The sequence below is a fragment of the Cryptomeria japonica genome, chromosome 8, assembly GCF_030272615.1.
Source record: "Cryptomeria japonica chromosome 8, Sugi_1.0, whole genome shotgun sequence".
NCBI lineage: Eukaryota > Viridiplantae > Streptophyta > Pinopsida > Cupressales > Cupressaceae > Cryptomeria > Cryptomeria japonica.
This window is the reverse complement of record NC_081412.1, coordinates 49,758,003-49,767,498: the sequence shown is the minus strand read 5'-3', so window position 1 is coordinate 49,767,498 and position 9,496 is coordinate 49,758,003. Positions and strand designations below refer to the sequence as shown.

General features: G+C 34.3%; 1 long non-coding RNA gene across 1 annotated transcript; it reads right to left on the bottom strand.

Moving 5' to 3' along the window:
- Positions 1 to 4,198: 4,198 nt before the first annotated feature.
- Positions 4,199 to 6,175, bottom strand: LOC131041731 (uncharacterized). The gene is made up of 4 exons (XR_009105071.2): positions 5,386 to 6,175; positions 5,183 to 5,284; positions 4,790 to 5,018; positions 4,199 to 4,637 (listed from the first exon to the last, which is right to left on the bottom strand). It is a non-coding gene; the product is annotated as an uncharacterized LOC131041731 (long non-coding RNA).
- Between the last annotated feature and the right edge of the window lie 3,321 nt (positions 6,176 to 9,496).

Below are 9,496 nucleotides of genomic sequence, written 5' to 3'. Positions count from 1 at the left end.
CTGGAACACAAGAATGTCATTGGTACCAAATGGGTCTTCAGGAATAAGCTAAATGAAGAAGGCACAATGGTAAGGAACAAGGCAAGACTTGTATGCAAGGGATATGCTCAGGAAGAAGGAGAAGACTATGGAGAAACCTTTGCCCCAGTGGCTAGACTGGAAGGTGTCTAAATGCTACTTGCATTTGCAGCATTCAAGGGATTTAAGGTATACCAAATGGATGCGAAGTTTGCCTTCTTGAATGGAATCCTAGAGGAAGAAGTGTATATTGAGCAACCAGATGGGTTTGCTTTGTCAGAAGATAGTGACATGGTGTATAGATTACACAAGGCCCTGTATGGATTGAAACAAACACCAAGGACATGGTACGAATGGTTACACTCATCTTGTGAAGATAGGATTTCAGAGAACAAGTGAGGATAACAACATATACCTAAAATCTAAAGGTGATCAAATTATCATATGTGAAGTATTCGTAGATGATATAATCTTCGGTGGAGATGATGATATGAGTCATGCATTTGCAGATGAGATGAAAAAGAATTTTGAGATGTCTCTGATTGGAGAGATAAAGTTTTTCATTGGTTTACAGATTCAATAGATGAAAGAGGGTATCTTCATTACCCATTCAAAGTATATCAAAGAGGTTTTGAAGACCTTTGGCATGGAGGAGAGCAAACCAGTTGGAATGCCGATGGTGACTGGCTGCAAACTAACAAAGGAGGATGATACAGCGTTGGTGAATGAGAAGGAGTACGGGTCAATGATCGGTAGGTTGCACTATGTGGTGCACAACAGACCGGATATTGCTCATGTAGTGGGCATAGTGACCTGTTTTTAGAAGAGTCCAAGAGAATCCCACTTGGTTGTGGTAAAGAGGATTCTTAGATACCTAAAAAGAACAGTTGATTATGGATTGTGGTATCCATACAATGACGACTTTGATCTCAAAGTGTTTACCGATGCAGATTGGGCAGGTAATGTGGACGACTGGAAGAGCACAACCGGTGGAGCGTTCTTCCTTGGAGGAAGACTAGTCTCGTGGACGAGCAAGAAGCAAAGCTATATTTCCCAGTCTACAGCTGAAGCGAAGTATGTGGCAGCATTTATGAGCTGCACTCAGGCAATTTGGATGAAGCATGTACTGAATGGCTTCAAAGTGACTATATCTAAACCGGTGAGTATTTTCTGTGATAATACTAGTGCAATAAATATTTCCAAAAATCCAATATTGCATGCTAGCACCAAGCATATTGAGCTCAAGTTCAATTTCTTGAGAGAAAAGGTTCAAAATAAAGAGGTTGTATTAGAACATGTTTCCAGTAACGAGCAGCTAGCAGACATATTCACTAAGCCCTTACTAAAGACTACATTTACCTATTTGAGAAGTGAATTAGGGGTTCTGCCCCTTCATGAAGTAAATTAAAGTTGTGTGCTCCACATCAGTCAAGTACTACCGTGTCAGATCTTATAGGATTGATGTGTTGAAGGATGCTACTCCATAGGGGGAGCAACATCATGGAGATCGGAAGCTTGTGCCTCCACTTTGGCATTACTGTCAAAGGGGGAGAAGATATCTGATGATGAAGATATATGGGGGAGAAGATATGTGTTTGAAGGACAATATGCAAGTGTGAGAAGTGATTGTGCAAAGTGCACACTGACCAGTCCAGGTGGTGGTGGTGATCTTTTTAAGTTGAACCGGTATATGTTATTGAGCATGGTGCAGATATTGAGCAATGATACACTGAGTATTGCCATCAATGCTAAATGGGGAGATTGTTGGCATATGATGAAGCAGTGACAATGTATGTTGTCATTGATGTCAATAAGTGCTCAAGCAGGTGAACCGGTATGCACCTATATGAAGATTGAAAGAGGTTATGGTCAACCGGGATGGAGTGGACCGATGTTGAGGTTCACTAAGTGTGACTACTGGTGGTAGTCTCTGTTCAGCTCTAGGGTTTTCGGTGTTGCTTGTGCGGTGCAATCGATGATGTTTTGTGACCAGTCAGCTAAGGAATAAGGATAAGGATCGAGATGCCATGTTAGTTGTGTGCACGTGAAGGATGTCTTTGTGGTTCTTGCGCGTGAAGATTGAATGGATTAAATGCCTACCTCGAGAATGATCATTTTTCTTAGCGGTGTGTGAAGAGCGCGTGATGGGTTATTGATTTCTAGATGCGATGAAGACTAGACGATGTAGAATGTCTTGAGATTTGTCTTAGATCGTTTCATTCTACGTAATGTGTTTTGATGGCCAGGATTGGACCGCTTGTAATTGTAAACCTAAAATATTTAGGGTTTAGGGTTTATGCTACCGACCTAATTGTTGTCTATAAGGTCGATGAGTTTTGTTATTGTAGTTGTTGGCAAAAGTTGTATTTGTGTCCGCATGTTGGAGATTTGATACTTGCCAAACCAGAGTGAGGAATCTGCAGAGTGTGATTGCAGAAGAAAGGAACTGAAATGAATCTGCCTTAGCAAGAAGTGATGTTATCAGATCGGAGTGTTTTACCTATTGTCTTCTAACCATTTCAATAGAAGGTAAATCCCTTGATTGGGTAGTTTTAACAAGATTTGTTGTAAATCTTCTAACCAGGTGGCTCATGTTCATTGAGTTATTTAAATCTTCTAGTGAGGTAACTCTTAACAGGGTTTCAACCTTTAACAGGGTATATAGCCATCCCTTAACCGGGTGATTCCTAACAGGATCAGTTCCTAACAGAACCTTTACTGTAAAGTCTTTAACCGGACTAGGCTCCTGATAGAGCGGACTTCAAAAGAGTTCACAAACAAGCTTGTGGGTATTCATCCCCACTGTGGTTTTTCCCATTTGGGTTTCCACGTGAAAAATCTGTGTTATGGGTTGTGAGTTTTTCATGTGATGATTGTGTGATTCTGATTAAGTTAGATATGCATGCAGTGTTAAATGGTTGTGGTATTATTGATACAACTCATGCATGATTATATCGGTGAAGTAGTCATCAAGATTTGAGATCTGTTGAATGTTGTCTGAAGTATTTTTGTTTAACCTGTTTAGTTGTCTGAAGTATTTCTGTTTAACTGACATTGCTATGGTTAAGTACAATGGTGAAGACAACCGGTTAGCTGTGTTTTAATATGATAAAGTGTTGAAGCAATTTTTGTGTGTACTGATTCACTCCCTCCCCTCTCATTACCGATTAGGACCTTAGTAGTTCATCATTATTCATCAGGGTTATGGATCATTTTAGTAGGTTGTGAAAATATTATTAACAATATTACATGTTGTGTTTGTTGTAACACCTTTAATGGTGATGACCACAAGTAGTATGGGATGCTTGCTTTTCTTCACAACTAATACTGAACTAAGAGCTAAGTTTGATATTAATCTAGAGTTTAACATTATTGAAGACTACATCCTAGGACTATACCTGACTTTTCTTATGAGGATGTCTTAAGGGGATGTTTGAAGAGGATGTCTTAAGGGGATGTCAATGAAATGCCAAAGAAAAATCAATTTATGTATTTTCTAATCAAGTAATATAAATAATCACTAATAAATAGGAATAATGCAATTATGACTAGTGCCTTGTTCTTAATCAAGAAAAAATCTTGAGTTTAAAACTACAAAAAATATGTACATAATTTCTTAATCAAGCAATATAAATAATTACTAATAATTTAATTCAAGTAATGTAAATAATCACTAATAATCTAATGTAACAAAGAAAGGAATTTACATGTGTGTGAACTCATGAAAAATCAAATAACAATGTATATATAATTTAGCATACTAAGTTCATAAAGTGATGGCCAAAGAGGATGTCTTAAGGGGATGTATAACATAGAAGAATAAATTTAAAAGCTTTTCAACCAAGCATGCATATGTAACAATTTATATAATTTAGCGTACTTAGCATAAGGGGATCTAAAGTTAGGACCTATTAGGATGTCTTAAGGGGTTGTCCAAAGACGATGTCTTAAGGGGATGTCCAAAGTGCATGCCTGAAGGGGGATGTATAACATGTAAAAGCATGTATGTATGTAATTGAATAATACATAAAATCATAAATATAAAAGCATTTCAACCTTGAGCATGCATAACAATATATGAAAACCATTGTTTACCATGTCAAAAAAAAAAACTAGATATGATCCAATATTAAAAAATCATCTCTAAGCTTTAATATGGTTCAAAAATATAAAGTCCTAGTTCAAATTAAACATGAGTTCAAACTCTAGTTCAAATATAAAAGTATGAGCTACAAAAACAAGTTAGATAGCCTAAGTTAGCTCCTAATACATATAGTTTGGATCCTCTCTATCTTTTATTATCTCCAAAAAAAATTCATGTTCTTCAAAAGGTAACCTCCACTTTTGGTTGCCACGTCCTTTTTTTGGCAATGTCTCAAATTGCAGCTTTGTCACTATAACCAAGTGACTGTAATGTAGAACTGTTTTTCCAAGCATTTATTCAATAAATTGAACACCGTTTTTGTCTATCTTAGTTTGTTGATAATGGGTGCCTTCTATAACAACTAAACCAGTTGGATATGACTCTCCATCACCGTCTATAGTTACTTCTGACAATTTGAATTTCGTTTTTGTGCATCTTACTAGATAATAATCTACACCTTCCACATTGCCAGGATCTGCAACAACAACAAAAATATCACCTGCATGTATGTACATCCAAATGACACCATATAAATTTAAAACAAAATTAAGATGAAGATAAAATTTGAACATGTCACTAATGAACTAAATTAAAACTAAATAAAAGAACATGTATGCACACACGCACCTGTAACGACTAAATTAGAAACACGTTCATAATTAGTTGAATTATAGGATCATGAATATCTGTCATTTTCATCATCTTCATATCCCATTGTGAGACATATCCATTTGCAATATTCTCGCATTGACTCATTGGATTGTCTTCAACACAGTCAGCACAAAAGCATGATTTTACTCTTACTTGAAGCAATGGAGGCTTGTGGTGTCTTGTAGTCATCACTTGATGTAAACTTCTAATATCAACAATTGTTTGACAATTGCAAGGATTAGATCGATCAATACTTGTTACAAATATGAAATGAAATTTGCACATTTTAAGATCAACAACTTAAGGATAAAAGTGAAATGTAGAGCTGATGATTTTTTTTAAGAATTCTTGAGAGCAAAAATATTTTACCTTTCACTTTCCAAAAATAGTGTTTGTTGTATGGCGTGTCCCGACTAGCAAAAAGACTTTGACACCATTCAACAATTTTGTTTGAATTCTCTATGCTATTACCTACATAAAAGAACTTAGAGATGTTGTTATGTGCACTTATTTTTAAATGAAATTATATTAAGAAATAGATACAAACAAATTGAAAACAAAAATAACAGTACCTGCAAGTTCATGTTGGTGAAGTGCACACTTCACACATGCTCCTGCTCCATCGTGCTCTCCTTTTTCATGTCCACTTTCAAAGAAGTTCCACATAAACTTAACATTGTGTCTAGCATGTTGCATGGATAGCCAATTAAAGGCTTGCAAATTTAAATTGTCCTACTCCATAAAGTTGTATGTCATGTACATGTACAATTGAACATATAAAATAAAATTTATCAAATTGAAATCAAATACACATTTACATATAGATAAAAATGAATTAAAACTTATGTACTCACATGCACAACCATCTGACCAAATACAATGTTGTGAAACATTTATCCCAGGATTTGCAAGATCTTCAAAAAACATTGCAAAACAATGAGCTACGTAGCTCCTATCATGAACCTTATCACCGCTGATATAGAAATGAAGCTCCTTGATGATAATGTGTTCATTTGGATCAGTACAGTTTTCTACCCCATCCACATCGAATTGTGCGTGTCTATAGGTCACTTGCACAAATATTGCAACTTGATCATAATGATAATATTGAGCTTGAATTTGCGATTGAGGGGCAAATGTATAGTTCTTGGAGAAATCTACAATTAAAAGAATACAACAAGGTGGAAAACAATTTTTGGAATCACGAAATTATTTAGCTTGCCATCGTGCACCATGACAATGTTGGATATGTGGATAAATCATAATACAAAATTTGTTCATAAATTCAAGGTAGGGCAATTCACTCTCCTTCAATGCAATTGTTTTGGATTCATCGCCTGTCTTAGTTTGATATGTCTCATATTGAAATCTCTTCCACAAAACTGGCATTAAAATTTTAATGGAAATTTTTGCAAATCTCCACAATCAATGCATGTACTTTTTATACATTGTACATTGAAGTCATCTAAATCTTTTGATTTATCACATAAAATTCATTTCACAAATTGTGTCGTACTTCCAGGGATGACCATATCTGGATTAAGTATTGCCATAGCTTTTTTATATGACTCTTAAGTATAGATGAAACTCAACATGATTTCGACAACAAGTTTCATGTACCTTATTTATGCGTACAAAGCAAGGGCCCAACCTCTCAAACATTCTTTGGCATATTTTCACATATGAAAATTCTTCCTTGAATGCTTCCAATAGTTCACTTTGTGTTGTATCTACAAAATGTTTAGGATGTGAAATCTTCATGCCGATCTCTTCATCTTTCATCTATATAGTGTCCCTTCTATTGGAAGAAACACGAGAATGGTTGGTCCAATATTCAATGACCAATCTTCTTAGATCTTCAAAAATTGTCTTTTCGAGGAAGTCAACAAATATTTACCCAATTCATTTCAATGTTTTCATCTAATATATTTCTCCTCCTAATATATCTTTGAACACTTTTTCTAGATATATGCAATAATTCAAAAATTGTTGTAACTTGTCTTTTATGTGATAACCTCTTACTAAAAATCGTAGTCATCAATGCTCTACGTGCAGCATTTGAATCAACTCCTCGACTTGTGGTATCAATAAGGTTCAATGCATCTTGCAAATTTTCAACTATTCTTTATTTTACATGACCTCCTGAGCTTTTCCTATTATTGACACCCAACAACTCCAAAACAACAGTCATTTCTCTTTTCCTGAATAACTTTACAAATAATTGTGCTCTCCCGACTATAGATTTTTTTTCAAAATATTCCTCCCAAATGTTTTTGCAATGTAATTTAATTGTGCTCAGGTACCATGTGTTCAGATGAAATTTGATTGAAAAAAGAATCCTCATTCATCTCCATCAAATTTCTCATGACAAAAGAAAAATTTGTGCCTTGACTAGTACCAATTTCTTTCGCTACTTCAGTTGCATCATCTTCAACATCAACAGGTTGCTTTTGATTATGTTTTGTATGACCTTTCACTGAATCATCCCTTATACGATCATATTTTTTTCTCTATTTCTTTTATTCCCCATTACACAAAGTATTCAAATTTGCTTTCCTAAAATCGCAAGTGAATACTCCTTAAGAAAAAAATCAACTCCTTTGGAAAAATTCATATCCTTGATAAAAAATCACCTCCTTCCTTGAAAAAAATCAACTTACTTGAAAAAAATTTGAAAATTTCATGAATTGTTTTTTGTTTTTTGTTTAAAAATAAATAAAAAATCACCTCATTAATATATGAGGGAAAGGGTGGGGAAGCAAGCGGTTGCTTCCCCACGCGACCGATCGCGGAGGGTCCTGCCGCTTGGTGGACTCGGTCGAGTCCTACTTGACTGAGGCTGCCTATGTGGCATCCCACATGGCAGCGTACTCAACAAAACCCCCACAATTTGCAGAACTTTCAAGTTCTGCTAAGAATTAGACCATCAATTTAAAAAAAAAAAACTAAAAATACCCTTTTCGAGAGCTCAAAGTGAAGAATGCTAACATGTAATTTTTATAGAATTTCAATTGGAATTATAATATAAAAATTACAAAATACTGCAAGTAGGTATATTAACATTCAAGAAGACTCTGATTCGGAAAAATTAAAAAAATAGTAAATCATATCAAAAAAATTTAAAAATTATATATAACACTAGAAGAGAAAGTCCTCTTCAAGAATATATAATTTTTTTGGGGAATGCTATAGTTTTGATCGGGGAAATTTGCTAGGAGACGAAAATTGTCGATTTTAGGAAACTTTGAATTTAAATTGTTATAACGGCGAAAATATACATCGAAATCATATTTATTTATTTTTCTGCAGTGGTTATGGATGTCATCTAAAACATATTTCAGAATCAGAGGAAAATAAGATTATTTACATATAGTTTTGTGGTGGGAGGTGAAACCCCTGATTTGCAGTATTTTTCAATAATTGAAAAATTGACTTTAATAATTAAAAAAACATATCAATTCTCATTCCAATTTCTTTTTTAAATAATAGGCATAAACTTCATCCAATTTTACATATTTTATCAATTTACATCATCTTCAAATACCAAATAGAAATATCACTTTTATGCCATTGAAGTTGAACTGTTTTGTTGTTGTTAGCCTTATCCTTTATAAAAGTAAGACACAAGTTTGTACTTTTACCCCTTCATATCTGGGGCTTCATATTGACAAGGGGCATTATCATATCAAATCTCCATATCAGTTTCATATCAACTTCATGTCAACCAGTCAATTCCATATAAGCATATCATATCAAAATGCTACCAGACTCATATCAACTTCATATAGACCAATCAATTCCATATCAACATATCATATCAAAACGCTATCAGTCTCATATCAATTCCATATCAGCGTATCATATCGAAATGCTATCAGCTTCATATCGATAGAATCATATCAACGTATCATATCAAAATAATTTTTATCCAGGGAATCATATCGACGACTTTGGCAACATCACCATATCAAAAAAATTTGGTAGCATATCCAATGATTTTCTTTGAATCAACATGTGCACACACGTCACTTCAAAGAGGGGCAAAATGTAGACGTATAAATTTGACCACTTTCTTAAATAAATATTTAATATTTATTTTAACTCCATCCCTCCTATTAATTAAATCCTATTTAATTAATTTTTTCATTTTCATCTTTTTGATTAAGTGAATTACTCAATTTATTTAATTAAAATCATCTAAACCTTTTCTAGCCTTTAATTAAATAAATCACTTTATTTAATTAATTCCCCTTTCTTCCTTTTAATTAAATCCCCCGACTTGTATTTATGCAAGTTGCATCTATTTTAGTTCAAATAAAACATTTTATTTTAATTAAAATTATTTTTCTCCTACTTGCCCTCTCCTACATTGCCCACTTGCCTCCTAATCATTCTTCTTGAACCCATCTAATCCTAATCAATTAGCTTTAATCCCTCTAATCATGTCATTTCCCTAAATTTGAGGATGTTACTTCTCAAATTTGGAAGAAAATCTTCTAAATGCATTAAAGGCTTTATTTCTTCAACAAGCTAACTTGTTGAGTTCCCCAAAATTTGGAAGGACTCTTACAAATTTGTCCCCAAAGTCTTCCAAAGCATTAATGGTTAATTCAATCTCCCCTCATGGTTAGAGACTTTCTCTCTAACTTAACCCTCATCTAACCCAAGGGTCTCATCAAGCAC